Source organism: Lynx canadensis, chromosome A1 (genome assembly GCF_007474595.2).
Source record: "Lynx canadensis isolate LIC74 chromosome A1, mLynCan4.pri.v2, whole genome shotgun sequence".
Lineage (NCBI taxonomy): Eukaryota > Metazoa > Chordata > Mammalia > Carnivora > Felidae > Lynx > Lynx canadensis.
The window spans coordinates 44270274-44290282 of record NC_044303.2 but is presented as its reverse complement, the minus strand read 5'-3'; positions in this window follow the sequence as shown (position 1 = coordinate 44290282).

The window sequence follows — 20009 nt, the reverse complement described above, 5'->3', positions numbered from 1 at the left end:
ACCATTATGGGATGAACTTCGGTGTAATCCTATGGCCTACTGGTGATTTCTCTCAGCCTCTCAATTTGGATTTGGTTTGTTGATTATATAGCCATTGATCATGGTTATGTATCTCAGAGCAGCTGAATGTAGGTTCAAACCCAGAGCTATAGCTGACTGCATCAATGAATGAGGAGAAATGGGGTCTTTACAGTACAGGAGTTATCTTCTTGAATTTGAGGGGAGGGGGAAAAATCAATGAAACTGTGGCAAACAGTGGCTAAGCAGAAAGGGTAAACAGTCTTTGTAGGAAATACCCTGACTCTAGGAATGTTTTCTCAGAATTAGAGAAAAACAGAATTGAGAAGTAAAAGTTCCTTATATTCCGTTATTTTAACAACAGGTAGGGTTGTGGATTTCAAAAAAAAAAAATAATGTTTTTATTTATTTTTGAGACAGAGAGAGACAGAGTATGAGCAGGGGAGAGGCAGAGAGAGAGGGAGACACAGAATCCGAAGCAGACTTCAGACTCTGAGCTGTCAGCACAGAGCCTGATGCAGGGCTCAAATTTACGGACTATGAGATCATGACCTGAGCTGAAGTCTGATGTTCAACCGACTGATCCACCCACGCGCCCCTGGGTCGTGGATTTCAAAGGGAAACATCAGACATTCGAGGAAGCATGCCATCAGCCTACAGAAAGACTTGCCTCTTAGAAAAGTCATTTTTTTCTTAAAGAAAGAAATGTCTAAATTCAGTAAATATTATTGATTCTTAATATGTTAGAAATGGAACAAGCTAGTATATTAAAGATTCATGTGACATTTGACTAATGTAAGCAGGAAAATAGGGAAGAAAATGCAATATGAGAGTAATCCCAATCAAGTTGTCCCACTGCACAGAAAGAGGTGCATATTTATCACAATAGAAAAAGTTAAATTACTCACAACTTTAAAAAGTCCAAGTCCAGGAACTGGAGGGATTTGAGAAAAAAATAAATATTGGCAGATGGAGGGTAAAGAAACATTTTTTAAAGTACCAATTTTAGTTCAACAGTCTCTTTGAAGACATTTTCTAATTCCAAGAAATGGAAAAACAAGTAGGACCCATTCCTGAGATACAAGAGAGAGTGGTGGAGTCTCTCTTCTAACACTGAGAATTCTCATTCAATTCAGCATTGAGATACCAGAGGCACAGCAGTCAAAAGAAAACAAGCAAACAAACAACATCAACAACAACAAAATAGGAACAAAGGCCTATACAATTTCTCATGAATAAGAAGGTTTCAGATATCACAGTCTGAAGGGGAATTACATATTTCCCAGGCAAGGGCAAGACAGTACCCAAATTAATGACTTGATAGAAGAGGTCTATCATCTGAAATTTTTGGATTCTAAATCATGCCACATATTTTGTATTTGAAATCATGCCACAAAGAAGCACCTTCTTAATGACTGTGAACCCCCAAATACATTTTATTTGTTTTTGTCTACCTCTGTTTCTCTACTTCCTTCCCCCAAACAATTAAATTTCTTCTATATTCTGTTTGTGATACCTATAGGCAATTACTTCTCAGATGGAGATGCACATCTAAGAGTCATTGTGGAACTTAAAAAAAATACAAACTATCAAATTCAAGTACTGACCCTCAACCAGATGTGTCTTAGTCTATGCAGGCTGCTATAACAAAATACATTAACTGGGTAGCTTATAAACAAGAGAAATTTAGTTTTTAACAGTTCTGGAGGCTAGAAGTTAAGATCAGAGTGCCAGTATAATTAATAGTGAGGGCCCTTCTCAATCTCCAGGTTGCAGACTGCCTCATTTTCATTGTTTCCTCACTGTTGGAAAGAGGGTGGGACAGTTCTCTGGGGTCCGTTTTAAAAAGGCAGTAATCCCATTTATGAAAACTAGTCTCTGATCTAATTACCTCCCAAAGGTCCCACCTTCTAATTCCATCACACTGGTGGTTGGGACTTAAACATATGAATTGGTGGTGTGAGAGGGACACGGAAATTCAGTACTTAAAGTTTCACCAAGATGGAATCAACTATGTTGGGAAAAGGTGTATGCATGTGTGTATTTGAAGCCACAGAAGGGATTTGTTTGTGAACTTCTGACTTTATACCTTAAAACTATATTTTCTTGTATATTGATTCTGCGCATTTCGATTTTGCATCAGAAGTGCTATTTTCTAAGGGAATGTGTGTCTTGATCATAAAAGGATATAGCTGTTTACGTTTGTTTCTGGAGAACTAATTGTATTTTCTAAATGTCCTGGAAGTTGTACTAGTGCTAAAATGCCCTTGTGTATCTTAATGACCAGCTGGAACTTCAGAAAAGTAGGGACACAGGACTGACTGGAGTTAGATTAACCAACTTTGGAGCTGCTAAGTAAAGAAATGAACCTGATTACTATAGAGAATGACTCGAGTGGCTACAGCTGAGAAAAACAATCTAGGTTCTCTTTAGGCACAGAAGTGTGGCATTATAGCTAGGACTAAATTGAATAAAGAAATGATAGTGGAGAAAATATTTTTGGAAACAAATTTGTTTAAAAGGCAGAAGAAATTTCATTTAGGAAACTAATTCCTCTGTAGGAATAAGACATTCACTTAGAAATGGGTATTGACATTTGCTTTTGAACATTGTTTAATTGCTGACAAAACATTACAGTAGAAGCTTTCATAATTTACTTCCAGATAATAGACATGACAGATTAACCAATGCTTTATATTCCTTTAAATAGTCATGGCAGTTGGGCTGTTTGTGTGCATGTGTGTTTGTGTGTGCTTACCAAATGTGTTGTATTAGTCCTGTGAGTGTTTATGCAAAATTTTGCATGTGTTATTTTATTTATGAGATTTAATTAAATAATATGCAAAATGATGATGCATGAGTACAGGGAAAATGGATTTATTTTATTCTATATGCACTAAGATTAATAGTTCAGAGAAACTTCCTAAAGGCAAATCATTAAAAAGAAATTTCTGTCAAATTGGTTTTGACAAAAATTTTAAAAGATTCAGGGATGGAGGAAGGGCAAAATATATAGAAGGATTTTTACATTCAGACTGGTATTTCTATCCTTTAAATAAATAGGAAACTGAAAATATATGTCTTATGGGAGGAGTACACAAGAAAGATTTTGAATTAGACTCATTATCACTGGTGAATTAATTTTCCTTTGTGTAAATCAAAATGTTTAAATGACATATCCATTATCTTGATTTCTAAGTTAATGAATTTGTTCAATTACTTCACTACTATACCCATCAAATCAGAGAGGATGGGTTCTTTTATTTCTGGGTTGGCTCTAACTTGCAATTCTCAGTTCTTAAGGCTATCTGATCATCTATGTTGGACAATATAGCTGAGTATGATTTGATATGAAAAATGACATACGAAGTACATTTTTGACCAAATAAATGTTATCTTCAAGATAATTAGTCACGCCCGAAATTCACGCCAATGATTTTCTGGGGGCATTGTTAAAGAGGCATTTAGAAGAGCCTTTGATCAATATGATGTACTGCGTAGCCCATTCGTCCCAGAATGATCAATAGAAGCCATGGCAAAGAGCAGTGAAGTGGCCTTAACACCGTTCTTGCAGAAATTCTCTGGTCCTCCATTAATCTCTCCGGCAAAGCGGAAAGTAATGCCCCTAATTGACAGCAGGTTTGGCCAACACTATTGGAAATCATAGAAAGTATTGAATTAGTGGTTTGTCTCTAGGATAAGATATCTATGTGTGGCATCTGACTCTTTTTCCAAAGAGAAGTGTGGATGTTATAAGTGTGGAGCTTATATTCCAAGACATTGATATTGTGCATCTTATAATAAAGTTTAAAGTGTAGTATGTATTAGGATGGCTCCTTCCTTTCTCTTCTTCCAATTCAGTGAGTGGATGGGTACTAAAGAACACTTAAATGTTGGAGGGTTTAGGCCAATTAAAATGTGACCACCTACAGTGGTTAGAACACTGAGATCACTTGGGGACTGTCCCTTGATGTAGTCCAGGCTTACCTCTTGCTTTCCTCAAAGACCACCAACTGGAGTTAAATATGGTATTATTTTATGTGCAAGATTATCTAGTATGTGGTGACTATGAAGAATTTGAAAATATAATCATTAAAAGCTTTTGATCAGGAAATATGTATAGCCTTTTAATCACAGAATTTGGTATAAAGTTACGCTTATGGAAGTAAGCTTGTTGCCTATCAGCATTTTTGAAAAAATACTGGGTATCAAAATTTAATCTCTTCCCAGATACTTTAATTAAAAATTCATAATATAAAGTAATAAATATAATTATTTAAAAAAAATCTATCTTCACATAGATGTCTCCAAATCCTTTTCATTAGTGTCTCCCTTTTCTATATCATATTATCATTTCCTATGTGTGTCATATTGCTAAAAATGTTAAGAGGTCCTGGTCTAAGAAGAACTTCTATTCAGATTTCTAATCCTGAGGGGAAGTACTGATATGAAACAAGAAACCAAAAAGATTCCGGAATGAAGGATTAGAACTTTTCTTTGGAGCAGTAATTTGTTCCCTCTGATCACTCTGTATTATTGTTTTCTGGATTTCATTCACTTTCTCCATTTATTTTTGGTATGGTTAAAAGGGGAATGCAGGTATCTTTCAATTGGGAAATGTACCAACTCTTATAATTGTAAGGCCAAATGAGGCCTAGAAAACCTAAAACATGTGTTTACCACTCAAACCAATTTCTTTTGTTCATGTGAACAAAGCAGTAGTTTTCTTTTAGCATTTGGCATGTTAAGGATATAAACCACTCAAAATGCACAGAAAAAAAGTCACTTGTCTTGTTTTTTGCACCTTTTTGAAGAGAATCCCTTCTTTTGATCATTGTTTACTTTTGTTGTTGTTTTCTTGGCTTAGAATACTCCCAGAGTGTCTGTCAAGGAATCTAGTGGTGAGTACATAGTCATTGAGTTGCCTGGGAAAGGAGTCAAGGCTCTGGCCTCACTTTGTTAGTCTATCTGGTATGTTTATGAACACCCATGGTTTCATTTGTGTTTATAGCCCTAACCTTAGGCCTTTTGTCATTTCTTCAATGACAATAAACTCAGCACAGAGAGATCTTTAATTAGCAGTAACAGTATTCTAACAACTTCAAAAAATTGCATTGTGTTCTGGACATCAGATCAGTTTTTAAAAATAGCATAACCTTGGGTGCCTGGGTGGCTCAGTTAGCTAAGAGTTGAAGCCTTTCATTGGACTTCATGCCCAGCATGGAGCCTACTTAAAAAAAAAAAAAAAATATGAGATGCCTGGGTGACTCAGTTGGTTAAGCATCCAGCTTCAGCTCAGGTCACTATCTCACAGTTTGTGGGTTTGAGACCCACATTAGGTTCTGTGCTGACAGCTCAGAGCCTGAAGCCTGCTTCAGATTCTGTGTCTCCCTCTCTCTCTGCCCTCCCAAACTTCCTCTGTCTCTCTCTCTCTATCTCTCTCTTTCAAAACTAAACATTTAAATTAAAAAAAAAAAAGAATAGCATAACCTTTACAAATTGCCGCATGGTTTTATTTTTCTTAATGTTTTCTGTGTCAGTCAAGATTTACAATAAAGACAACTAAAACCACACTTCCTTGGTGCAAAACCACACATAGCATTTTGGACATTGCAGACAATATAAATTCCCCAGGAGTTCACTCACATGTTCTGATGATCAGTCACCTGGACTATATATCAGCATCTGTCTTTTCCTGCTCTTCTGCTCATAGCAGGTAGTTTTTTTTTATGGAGCCATTGAGTCCTGGTTGCTATAGAGATTCCTTCCACCATTCCAAATGAAATAGGGTGCCATGTATTTCAACCAATACATAATCATCACACTTAACTGGGACAAATGTGTTGCTTCCAAAATTGTGGAGCAAATTTTCCAAGATGCTCAGTCTTGGGCTCTCAGTTGTTTGTAGAGACTTCAGTGATGATTTTCTTTATATATGTATGTGTATATGTGTGTGTGTGTGTGTGTGTGTGTGTGCTTGTGTGTGTGTGTGTGCTTGTGTGTGTATGCTTCGAGGATAGCACCATGTTCTCGAAATACTGACAGGAATATGAAAGGTCTAGTATAAGGATAATGCATAACATGTTTCAGATTGCAATTACATGTGCCCTTTCTCTTCCAGGGTTGACTGATCCTGCACCAAGTACATGCTCAACTTTCTTTTTTATTAGGAAGAGATTCTTATCAAGAGATTTCTAAGTCCTTCACATACACACAGGCCCTTGGTGGATTCACTAAGAGAATTCTCTAGGTCAGTCTGGATATATCTTATTTGCAAGGTGTACATACCTGAGTCTCTGTCTCTAGTATTCTCAGTGAACTCTCAATTCCTTGTGAGACTTTAGTTTTGTATGCTAATTTATACTCTATTTTATCTTATCCTACATAAATTTACAGACCTATTTAAGCTAATTACATAAACAGTATATTTATTTTTGGAATATATGGAGTTATAAAAGATTTCAGTTGAAATAAATTGTTTATGAAAACTATAGAAAATGACCTTGTAAGAGATTCAAAGGACTTTCTTGTCCTTTTGATGGTATGTTTAATTCCTGATAATTTTTATAGTGGTTATGTGACATCTAAAGAGAGCTTACTACACATTTTTGAAGGTTATTGTTATTAGGCTTAGAGATCTCTAAGCTCTTATATATAGAAAATAAAGTACTGTTCTTAAAAAGCTGCACATCTCTTATGTACAAATTGTACTCATTTTATATTTGGGGCAGCTGACGTCATTGGGAGTTTTATGACAGAAACTAGTACAGGAGCCTCAAAATGTGTCCTTGTTGATATATTAATAGGCTGGTAGAATTTTATTCCTCAATACTCTGATTATTTGAATTATATATAGATCTCTAAGTCATCAGCATTTAAAATCCCCTTCTATTATAATGAATTGTTTCATTATTCACTTTCATTTTGTTTCAATACACTCCATATTCCCATTAGTTGAATATACTTGAGAAGCTATCATTTGGGAATTCAAGAGTGAATGGATAATGTTTGAAGGGTAAGAAATCTGGAGAAGAATATTATCCTATGTTTAAAATAATGTCTTATCGCAATTTTACACATATAATGGAGAGGTGTCATGATTCTTGAACTCCCAATCCTCCTCCAAAGAAGAGAGAATTAGAAGTTCTTTAAGAGACCTTTAAAAAATAGGTTACATAAAATTAGCATTAGTATTAGAGTGGCTAAGAACATTTACATTATATTACAAAATACTGTCTACCACAAAAAATAGTATTTCTCTTCTGACACATTTAAGATTCTTATGCATACTTGATATATTTATATGCAGGGTTAGTCTTATCCATGTGCCAAATAGAAAGTTTCAAATAAAGTATAATTTTTATAGGCTCAGGGAAATCTTTATGTATCCCACACACCCAAAAACATAGGGGAATGAATAAAGGGAGGCAATAAGGGAAAAAGGAAAATAAATAAGACATATTACCCCCAACGCCACCATCAGTCATGTCGCATCCCAAAGTGTTGACGTTTCTTTAATAGAAAAAAGGTCAACAAATTTTAGTGTATAACTTAAATTAACAATTATAACTATTCTAAATGAGTTAGTATACTGTTTCAATTGGTCAGATTTTAAATTGAGAACCAAGTTCTGATTATGGTATGTGAAGTCCTGACTGAGGAAGGACATTGTGATTCAGCTTCTTGATGGGTCAGGGGAGCCTGATATTGATAGAGAAAAGAGGGATACTCAACAGCTATACATTCAGGTCATGTTTGCTCACTTCACGTAATGTGTGATTATCCCTGATAATTGAGAGGTACTTGTATAATATTAATGTGTTTAATTTTTGAATTTTCTTATTAATTTTACTACTTTTGTTAGGAAACCTAGGTGTATATAAATACAGAGCATCAAAGCAGTGAAATCAATTAGAAAAAATGTGCTTTGTTTATATTTTACACAAGATGTTGGAAAAGTGTATATATTGCTGACCTATTAATTACTATGTTAGAAAATGTATGAATTCACTTATTCTCAAATATATATTTTGATTGTTTTTTTGGGGGGGTAGCTGTGTTAGTATTGCTGATACACAAATTGATACATCTTGAGTAAATTTTGGAATCTGCTATATTATCTATACAATCTTTGTATACACTAAATTAATTCCAGGCATATTAAATGAATAGTAACATTAAAAACAATATTTAAATATGAATAATAAAATATAGGGAGAACTGGCAATGAACAATATTAACCATAGATATTTTTTTCTGAAGCTAGGAGCATTATAAAAAATTGTCACTAGATGTTCTAAATCCAGAAGGTGGCACTCTTGTACTGTATTATGCAAACTTCTTGGTATTTCCCTTTTTCTCAGTACATACACGCACACACATTTAATGTATATATTCATATTTACAAGTACAAACATCAAACTGCGTGCATTTATAAGGTGAATGCTTGTTCACATGGCAACATTATAATATAATTCTTTAATTCATCAATTTAATATTTCCCAGCTCTATTTCAGTAATCAATTTGAAATATTTTCTTAGATACATCAGATAATAGTTTTGTTGTAAGGTAGGTGCACAAATGCATATTATATAATTATTTTGTTAATTAAAAATACTTTATTAAAACAAAATAATTTTATTATAAGGAATTCATATTCAAAACTAAAAGAAAATTTCATCCATATACACCAAGTCTTTTTATGGTTTCAGTTGAATTGTTGTGTTCAGTAGTGCACAGATGTAACTGGTAAGAAAGTTAATTGCACTGATTTAAATTCATTCTTTAATTTATTTAAATGTGAAGTTAGACCATTCAATCCTAGATCAAGGAAAAAGCAATGTGAGTAGGTTAACTATATAAGACTGTAATAACCGGGTGGCTGATTCTTAGTTAAATAAACTTCACCAAGAAATGATAATGTGCAGCAATACATGAGAAATAGAACCTGAGGGGGAAAACATAAAATAGCTACAGACAAATGTGTAAGTTGAAAAATAGAGACTATTGGAAAAAAAGCCCACAAAGTTTCAAAATTGAATGTAAAAATGTAAATGATATATGAAGTCATCCTACAGATGTGAAACCATTTTATTTGTGACAAAGCAAAATCTATTTTTTCCTAAGTTATAGATCCTGGTTCCTTCATTCAGTTATCGAATTTCTGTGTCATTTTCTCTTTACATTTTCATGGAGACAACATGATACAGTGGACAGAGCATAGAACTTTACCATTAAACCAAGCTTGATGCATGCTCTTGCCTGCCTTGTACTAGTGAGGTGACCTTGAGCAAGTGACTTAACCTATCTGAGAAACCTGCAGCGCCGTGGAGGAATAAGGGTATGTTACTTAGCTTATAGAGCTGTTGTGATAGATTCATAAGAAAGGTTACTTTCTTTTATCTTTTAAAGTTTTGTGCTTGAGGTAGAGTTTATAATACTATTTAGAAAAATCTGGAAAAAAGTTCACATTCATGCTTTTTTAAACCTGATTATAATAAAGGAGTGTTTCCTAAGTGCCTCATGGCTTATTTTTCTGAAACAAAGTATAAATGTATGTGTTTATTGTAAAATTCTATCTTTGAAACATTTGATTTTCACAAAGAAATGAGAATTTGTCTTTCTTCCTGTGCAAAATGGTTAGAATTGTGTCATTTTTCTTTTTGCCAAGTTGCTAAAGAAATATGACATAATTTACATTGGTATTCCTAGGGAAAATATTTCAAATTGAGTTGACAATGTTTTATGACCTGATCACTAGAAGCTTTGTGGTTGTATTTGTGATTTGTTTTTATAAGATATAAATGTATGCTCAAACTGCTATAATTGAGTATAAGTGAAACATTTCAAGGCTCAATTAGATGTAATCCCCCCACACTACAGAGTGATATCATTGTTCTAAATGTTTTCTGCATGAAAGAATGAAAGAATGGAAATACCAAAAAGAACTGTGAGCCATAGCGATTGACAGGGGTAGAATAATCCTAAACTTCCATTTTCTTAAATTTCTATGAGAAGGGAGAAGACAAATTTAAACTTCACACCCTATAAAGTAGCATAGATATTTTAAATTACTTTTAAATAAATTAAGTGTGTTACTTTGAAGTTAAATGCTAGCTCTTAACTTTTAGCAATTATTTCAGGCAGAATTTCACAAGAATTATGTGTGTGTGTGTGTGTGTATGTGTGTAAAATTTCATGTATAATTTCATATATATATGAATGATTAGATCAGTTTTTTGATATATATTAACATATGCTATTAGGAAGCAATGCAAAATCAGGATTTTGGAAAATACTTGATGACATAGAAGAATACTTGTGATAATTTTTCAGCCATAATTTCAAAAATTACTTATTAAGCATCCGTATGAGTAGGGTCCTTACTAAACTCTGGGTTTTGTGCCTTGCAGGTAGCTGTCACCCAGAGTGTGAAGGACAAAATAGAGCATCCTCCCCTTAGGAAGCCCTTTTTTTTCCTGCAGGCAGAATATAAAAACACAATTTCATTTATATAATCAACATATGTTGGGGTGAATTTGGGTTATTTTAATCTTTTTATTTATAAATATTCCAGTGTCTAAACAATTGGCATATATTATTTGATAAATAGAAAAAAGACAAATAAACATAGATATACAACACTACACACAGGCAGGCACACACACACACCCAAAAAAAGCAAAGATATTATACCTAAAGCCATAGATTTCATCAGACATCAGATACCAAGTGAAAAAAAGAAATAATCCTCCTCCATCAATGGTAAGGTAGGCTATGCCATCAAACCCCACAAAAATATCAAAGAAGTAGATACAAGCCCAACTACAAAAGTGCTCTAATGACATTAATCTGATGTTAGAAAAAAAAATTAAAACCAGTGTTCCTGTTCTTCACGCGGTCTTCTTCCTTTTTGTGTGAATCATCCCTGGTCTTGTTAACTTTCTATGCTCTCTGAATCAGCACTGATATATTCTTCAATCTACTTTCATTTCCTTCTCCATTAAAATTCCTATCGGGATCTAGAAAATATTTTGATTCCAGTTTGAACGAACACAATTTCACAGCACTTCTGTCAATAAATAATGTCATACATGGAACATTTATTTGGCAGAGGATTTTAGTAAAAAAAAAAAAAAAACAATGGAATGTGAATGAACACACAACGGTGCTTATTTCACTTTATGTCATTATGTTATATTCCTTAAAATTAATTTGCCAGTGTCATAATATCCATTTATTTTGAGTGCTGCTTGGTTGGCTTATTCATTTGTTTCTTCTTTATACTTAATCTGTGAACTTTATTTTTCCATTTTGAATTATGCCTACCGTATTAATGACAGAATGAGACACAAGAAACTCAGGCATTTTTTTAAATCTAATTTTCAATATAATGTTTCTACTCAAGTTTTAAAGTAATTGCTCAGCAACAATTTTTGATGTGCTTTTAGTGTTAGAATGTCACACCCAGGCTCATTTGAATCAGAGGTTAAAAAAAGAGGATCACATCATAGGTTCAGAACCTTACTTAGATCTGTATTTGAAAATTGTTTAGCATTTTCTTTTTTTAAAACCATTTTATTGAGGTATGATTGATACGGAAACAAGCTGTGCATATTTAATATATACAACTGAGTAAGTCTGGGGTATGTATACACCCATGAAACTATCACCACCATCAAGGCCATAAATATATCCATTACCTCCAAGTTTCCTCCCACTCTCTCTATTGCTCTTTTTTTTTTTAAGGTAAGAACACTTAAGATCTATGCTCTTAGAAAGATTGAAATATGCAATACAGTATTCTTAGCTATAGACTATGCTGTATAGAAGACCTATAGAACTTATTTACCTAGAATACGTGAAATTTTATACCCTTTAACCATTAACTCCCCATTCACCTGCTTTCCCCAGCCCCTGGCAGTCACCATTCCATTCTATGCTTCTGTGAGTTTGACTATTTTAGATTCCACAGGTGAGATCTGTATCCTCTCACTTAGGAAATAAATAGCTCATAATTCTTCAGTCTGTTGTTGCTACCAATTGTTCTGGCACATTATATGAGCAATAAATGCTTCTTACCATTACTATTATTTATTATTTTTTCTCATGTATTGAGGATCTGCTCTGGATGACACTCTGCTGGTATTAGTAAGTGTGCATTCATGATCTGAATGGAAATTATCAGCTAATATTGACCGAACACTTTGCACAAAGCACTTTTTATTAATTATAACAATTAATCCTCAGAGCATCTCTGTGAAATTGAATTCATTTGTATTTTCATTCTAGGAAACAGAAAGTTTAGACCACGTGATCTATCAAATGTCAAGAGAGTACCTGACTGAGCCAGGATTAAAATAATTGATCTTTACCAGAAGGACAAATTCTTTTTTTTTTTTTTTAATTTTTTTTAATGTTTATTTATTTTTGTGACAGAGAGAGACAGAGCATGAACGGGGGAGGGGCAGAGAGAGAGGGAGACACAGAATCGGAAGCAGGCTCCAGGCTCTGAGCCATCAGCCCAGAGCCCGACGCGGGGCTCGAACTCGCGGACCTCGAGATCGTGACCTGAGCTGAAGTCGGACGCTTAACCGACTGAGCCACCCAGGCGCCCCTGGAAGGACAAATTCTTAAGCCTTGCATTCTATAGACATTGGGGAATGATAGGAAACTGAGTCACTGACCTAGAAGACATTATAGGTTATCTTGTCCCATTCATTTTACAAATGGAAAAAATAGAGCATAATTAATTTGTGCCTTCTCTGTAGTCACAAATTTAAAGGCAGAATTGGAATATTACTCTACTCATTATTTAGTGTTTTGTATTTGGCACGATTTTCTAAAATAGCCTTGTGCCAATTTGCAAACAAGATTTCATCCCTTTCCTTTGTGTCAGTACACATCCACAATTTATCTGTTTAGTGTTTCCTAAATGATTACTTAAGAAAAAAAAAAAAAAAAGGAGCACCTGGGTGGCTCAGCCAGTTGAACATTGGTCTTTGGCTGAAGTTATGATCTTGAGATTAGTGAGTTTGAGCCCCCCCCGCCCCCCCCCCACGCCGTTGGGCTCTGTGCTGACAGCTCAGAGCCTGGAGCCTGCTTCAGATTCTGTGTCTCCCTCTCTCTCTGCCCTTCCCCTGTCTTCCCTCTGTTTTTCTGTCTCTCAAAAATAAGTAAAAGCGCTAAAAAACATGTTTGAAAAATAAATAAATAAAAGACAAGCAAACTAATAAGAAAACATTATTTGAGGGACTTTTTCCAAAATCTCTAAGTCTGACATTTGTGATACCTTGAATACATTTATTTCTTTTGTTTCTTTTTTCATTATAGATAGAGTTTGAGTGAGGGAGAGGAACAGTGGGAGGGAGAGAGAGAGAGAGAGAGAGAGAGAGAATCCTACGCAGGCTCCATGCTGAACCTAGGTTCAATCCCACAACCCTGGGATCACGCCCTGAGCGGAAATCAAGAGTCAGACACTTAACTGACTGAGCCACCAAGGTGCCCCAAATACATTTATTTCTGTGACAGTGAGTTAATTTGTGTGAATACAAAAAGTTGAACTGATTATGGTGAACCAAATTATTTTATATCTTTTAAAATGCATAGATAGCATCTACTGCTATTTTTCCTTCTCCTAATTGTACTCCTGGGTATTATTGAATCATCAGTTACCATTGAAAATATTTTACATCTGCACAACTGAAGGACTCATTCAAATTAAGACATTTATTCCTTATAAGTGATATGCACATGTACTATTTTTAAACTCCCTGTACAGTGAAGGAGTCAGAGATTCAAGAGGTTAATTTCTACACTATTCATCTAGCAAATGGTAAAATGGAAATTCAACCACGGTTCTGATTCAACGTCCGTTAAATAGTCCGCTAAATTCAGTAGTCTTTCGAATAAAGCACAGTTTTACAACCTATGATGTGACCAAATGAGAAATCAGAGGCATGAGACATGAACAAAAATGGAAAGGATCAGAATCTGCAATAAATATGGGGAAGAAATTAAAAGTGAAACAACTACTGATGGAAGGACTATAAATTGCTTGGAAAATGTAAGTTAGCATTTCTTAATCAATCCTGCACTATTTGGACATTTGACGAGTGTTTGACTTCAGAATTCGGAAAGTTAGCAGTGAAATTTAGTCATTAGATTGTTAAGCATTATTCCATTCAAGGTTATTAATTCACCTTTTAACATAACTTCAATATTTTCTCTAATTTGTTAGTTATTAGCTTTTGCCCTAGGTTGGATTCTAACTGCATTCTTTCTTTGTTATAAGATGTGATGCACTAGGTCATTCTGCCACTTCAAAATCAGTGATGATAGAGCCAATATACTTAATAAAATTTAATGATGGTTTTGTGTGAAATTATCCTTACGTTTGTTACTGCAGTTCAAAATATTTTATAGTTTCATTCTTGTCATACCTTATACATTTAGGATATAAAGATCAATATGTGTGTCTGGAAGCAAAAATGTATAGGCTATAACAATATTTTGACTGTTATAATGTGATTCTGCTTGGACAGTTTATTGTACTGAGAATATTCCTGCAGAAAAAAAAATATTTTTTGCATTGCTACTCAATGCTATTGAGAAATATTTTATTCTAAATAGTTGGTGATAATTTAATCCAAAGACAGTATATACTCATAATTTTTCTTATAAAAGTTTTGAATATCCAGTTATGATCTAAGTCATTTCACATGCACATACGTAATATGTATGTAGTAACACTGAGGGATTTATTCTTCAGTCTTCTGATGCATCCCATGCATGGATGGATGGATGGATGGATATTTTCAGTATACTAAAGTGCATGCAAGTGTTGTAAAATGAGATGCAAAGTAGCATTAGAGTTGAAGTTTATTCTCCTGTGTCATTAACCACAGGGATGAAAGAAAATATATGGGGAAAAGATGGAACAGTGACACCATAATGCATTAGTGCAGGCTCCTAAATTCAAATTCAGACTTTTGTACTTGAATCAGAGTGAACTGGTTGAATTCTTTCTTAGTTTCCTAATCTGAAAAATAGGGATTACTTTGCAGATTAAGGGATATTTTATCCTTAAAATAAATGGACCTAATATAAACATACATTTTGTTCATATGTAAGGAGATTGCTAACAGTAATTCCCAACACTCAAAAGTAACCACTCAATATATGTTAGCTACTTTGTTATTGTTTTTGTTGATTTGTTGTTGTTGTTGTTATTATTATTATTATTATTATTTAGCAACATTTTTATTTTAAATCTGTTTTTCATCACTGCAGTGCATGTATAAATGATGAGCCAAACTTGGCTGTGATTCTTGAGGCATTTTTCCTGATTTTTGCCTCTACTTCCTAACTCTAGTTTACCTTGGGATGTTCTTAGACTGCATCTGGAACAACTCTTTAGAATACAGTGACATGGTTTTTGTCTTCATAATATGTGATAGGCACCAAAGGGAAGGAGGACCACTAAGGATCCACTAAGGATCTAAAAACATGCCACTTTTATATTCTTAAATAGCAAAGCTTTGAGAGGAGCTTGATGTGTGACTATTACAATTCAGTTTAGACTGGTTTGTGTGCATATACACTGAAATGTATATCAAGAAATGGTCTTTAGTTAATAACCTCTATTTCCCATTTTGGTGGTTCTTTTTCAGGATTAGTAAGATTTATTGGTTCTCTTAGAGTGAGAGATGAATTTTCAGCAGGAGACAGTCTTGTCTTTTACCTAGATATTGATCCTTACAATGTCATTGATGACCATTGTGTAGGAGTTTTTGTTTTTGTTTTCTTTTTTTTTTCTTTTCTCTCTTCCTCTCTCCCTTTCTTTCTTTCTTTCTTTCTTCCTTCCTTCCTTCCTTCCTTCCTTCCTTCCTTCCTTCCTTCCTTCCTTCCATCCTTCTCTCTCTCTTTCTTTCTTTCTTTCTTTCTTTCTTTCTTTCTTTCTTTCTTTCTTTCTTTCCTTCTTTTTAATTTTGGCTCTGGGTCAGCTCTTCAAATGACCATGAATTTATACTGAGCCAGAAGTGCTGAAGAAAGCTTCATTACTGGTAGATAAAGTGCAATGCCATCATTCATTTTTTAATTTAGACTCTGCTTAAAGTGTTGGAGGTTGTAATCAATTACATTAACACATGATGCAATTTGACTCATTTGAGCAATTTCAATCAGGATTTCATCCTCATCATAGTGCTGAGACTGCTGTATTGAAAGTAAATAATGACCTTTTGATTGAAACAACGGATGTTGTCTTTCATGATTCTTTTGGACATTTGGCAGCATTTGATGCAGTTAATCATGACATTTTATTGGCTGGCTTATAGATTCTGGTAGGATTTTCTTAAATAAAAGTAAAAGCAATTCAAAGTGTTATCTCTTAGTGATCTATTTAAATGTCTGCTCAATAAGGTCATTTGATCTGTGCTATAGGGTATGACTGAGAGTGACTTATTTTTTGCTGCTTTTCTATTTATATTCTGTACAAATTCACTTTTTTTGAAAACAAGTGTTTCATAGTTTTGTGCCTTTATAAGATGCCTTTTCACAATTTTTAACATCTCAGGTTGAAAAAATAGAGAAGTGTGTTTGTTCCCAAAAGGCATTGTAATGTTGGCCCATAGTTAGATTTCATTACTGGGTATCCATGCACGTGACTCTAGCTTCTAATTTTGTTATCTATAGAGGGAGTAAGTTTACACAGCATATACATACACTTACATAGATGCAAACAAAATGTTAGTAAGCTAGACAATATAAAACAGAGTAGCCTTCTCTAAATCAAACTATTTTTGTATGAGTCCCAGAAATAAAAGTGGCCCACCTAATAGTAAGGTAGTTCTTGACATTATCTAAGACTTTACTTACCTGAGGAGTCTAACTATATTGATGTCAGAGTTGCAGATATGCAGAATTTCTTACAGAAAGAAACAAAGAACAAATCCTGGTCAAATTTGGTAAACAGTCTATGAGAAACCTCTTGCAAACATATTAAGCTATTTGCTGGTGGAAGAGCCCTTACCTGTGGAATGCTCTTAGCAGGGTGTACTTGTTTGAATTGCTTAACACAAGCACACCTAAAACATAGGGATTTATGGGGCACCCAGGTGGCTCAGTTGGTTAAGTGGCCGACTCTGATTTTGCTTCAGGTCATGATCTTACCTTTGTGAGATGGAGCCCTGCATCGGGTTCCATGCCTGGAGCCTCCTGAAGATTTTCCCCGTCTCCGTCACTGTTTCTCTCTCTCTCCCTTTACCCCTCCCCCTCCTCCCCCCCCCCGTCTCAAAAAAAATATGGATTTATGACCATGGCTCCCTGGTAAAGGTCCTGTATGCTATGCGAATATCAGAGTATAAAATGGAGATTGCTCATGACTGAAATGCCCCCCCTTTGGTTTTGGTGTAATTGATACAGCTGCAAATATTATTTAGAGACTTCAGATGCTCCTTTGAACCAGAACACAGTCTTATGTAGCAAAAGAAGACACAGCTGCAGTGGCATTCCCAGATTTCTCTCTGCTTTGCTCATACATAATGATTATTTCTATACTTGAAATTTTTTCATAAAGCTTCATCTCTGACTCTGTGTCTGATTTGACAATGGAGTTCTAACACACTACATACTACACCAAGTATTGATGTATCTTTCGGTAGGCAATTCTAGATATTTATTCAGGAATTTGTAATTTTCAGAACGTATTCTTCCTTATATTTGTTTTAAACAAATATCTTCCTGACAGTTACTTCTTTGTCTTTATGATTTACATTATCCTCTTGTGCAAACTGTTAATCATTTTATTCCCTAGTGTTCTGCACTTAAGTTGCCTAAACCTGAATGTTGTTTAAAACAACCTCTGCCTTTTTCAGTCTTACTTCTGAATGTAATTAGACAAAATCACATGACCATGATCTCTAAGGATTCTCAATTTTATACAACAGTCCTCCTAAGTCCGTGAGTCATAACACTCCTTGATTCTCAAAGCCTTCACTTCATGGACCCCTTCTTGTACACCATCTCTCCTCCTAATTCACAAATTAATAGATTTAATGAGATGCAAACTCTACCACTATTTTATCCTTTTGACCTAGAAAATTATCTGCATTGTAATACCATCGTCCAAAATGAAGGCTTTTACTATCCTGGACTATGGTAATTTCCCCATTTTTTTATCTGGAACCTGTATCTTCCTGCCTATTTCGACTTTGTTCTCTCAGTTGCCCTTACTTCGGTTTGACTGCTTTTTCTTTTTTTTCCACCTCTCTTGTTGCTCTTTCTGCCTTTCCATGCTTTTCCATTTAAAAAAATAAAATAAATAAATGGACATAAATAAAGCAGCTAATCATAGAAACTGGTATCCTGTCATAATCTATCTCGTGTAGCTAGTAAAGTACTTCCCTTCTCCAAATAGTGTGTGGCCTACGGTGTTCAGTAATTTCCAATATCATATTTATTCTTTACCGCTTTGCCTACCATTTCACCTATATTATTCTCCCCAGGGTTACCAAAAACATGTTAGTTTCCAATTTTAATGCTTGCTGCTTTCTACTGCAAGATTTCTGTGGAGCATTTAATGTTGCTAATCACTCATGTTTCATCTTGCTTCTGTGGGATAATCATTGGTCTTTCTTCCAACTCCTCTATATGCTTATTGCCGGTGTTCTTTCTTGGATCTTATTTCAGTCTTGATCTTTAAACTTCAGTGCTTCCTGGATTCTTTCACTGACCTGCTCTCATTCTGTTCATTTATATTGTGTTATTTTAAGCATATGCCTGGCTTGTGTTTGTTTGTTTGTTTGTTTCTTTGTTTGTTTAAGCATACTTACAGATTTTTGCCAACGCCTAAAGGTTGATAATCCTTAAATCCTTCCTTTCTACTATTGCTTTCTCCTTAAATACGCACCGAAATTTCTAATTACATGCTGACCATCTGCACTTCGACTTAACTTGTCCAAAACTTCACTCATCAGTTGTTGCTGTTCTCAAAACCTGCACTTAAAGGTACTCTCATTCACTCAGTTATATAAGTAAAAGCCCAGAAGTAATCGAGAGCAGAGGTTCCCATTGTAGTGTACCCTGAACAGGTTACAGATGTACCTGGATATCGTTCACTTCTGCCTTATTATCAGGTGATAAGCTCTTATCAAGGGTAGATTATTTATCCCAATGTACTATAAAATATAATTGTTTTGTTTGTTTTGCATGATGTAAAAAAAAGGCTTATTAGGTTCCTTTTATACCCTGATCTCTGATACCTTATGGAATCATTAAATTTGGTCAATATCTGAAATACTTCTCAAAACTACTTCCTATTTCCTATCATTCCCCTCTACCCAATTGTTAAGAACTTTTTCATTTTGGGGCGCCTGCATTCCACTCTTGGTTTCAGCTCAGGTCATGATCTCACAGTGGTGGAGTTGAGCTCCAACACTGAGCATGGAGCCTCCTTGGGATTTTCTCTCAACCCTTCCCTTGCTCTCTCTCTCTCCTCTCTCAAAATAAATAAATTTTTTAAAAAATTGTAAAAGAGAACTTTTTCATTTCTGGGATCCAGACAGAGTCATTTAATTAGCTTTCATGAATCAAGCATACTTTCAAACACAATCCAATCTTCATAGTGCTGCCAGAGAGTTCTTTAAACTTAGCATTCCATTTATTTCTTTAAAAATTTCCCGTAGATTGTTATCAAAGTTGATCAAATATAAAAACTGTCATGTTTGGCACCTGGCTGTAGATATGACCGGACCTCAATACACCCAAATATTCTATCAATATTCAGTTCATAACTCTTCTCTTCAAGGAAGATTTCACTTATTTTCCCAAACTGGGAGAGGCATGATACATCAGTACATAATGTCTATTTTAATAGTATTCATTCTGTAATGTTTCTTTATATTTGCCCATGATCCGAATATATGGTGATCCTCCCTGAAACTGGGAACCTATATGAATGAATGGTTATAATGAGCATTAAAATTGTCTT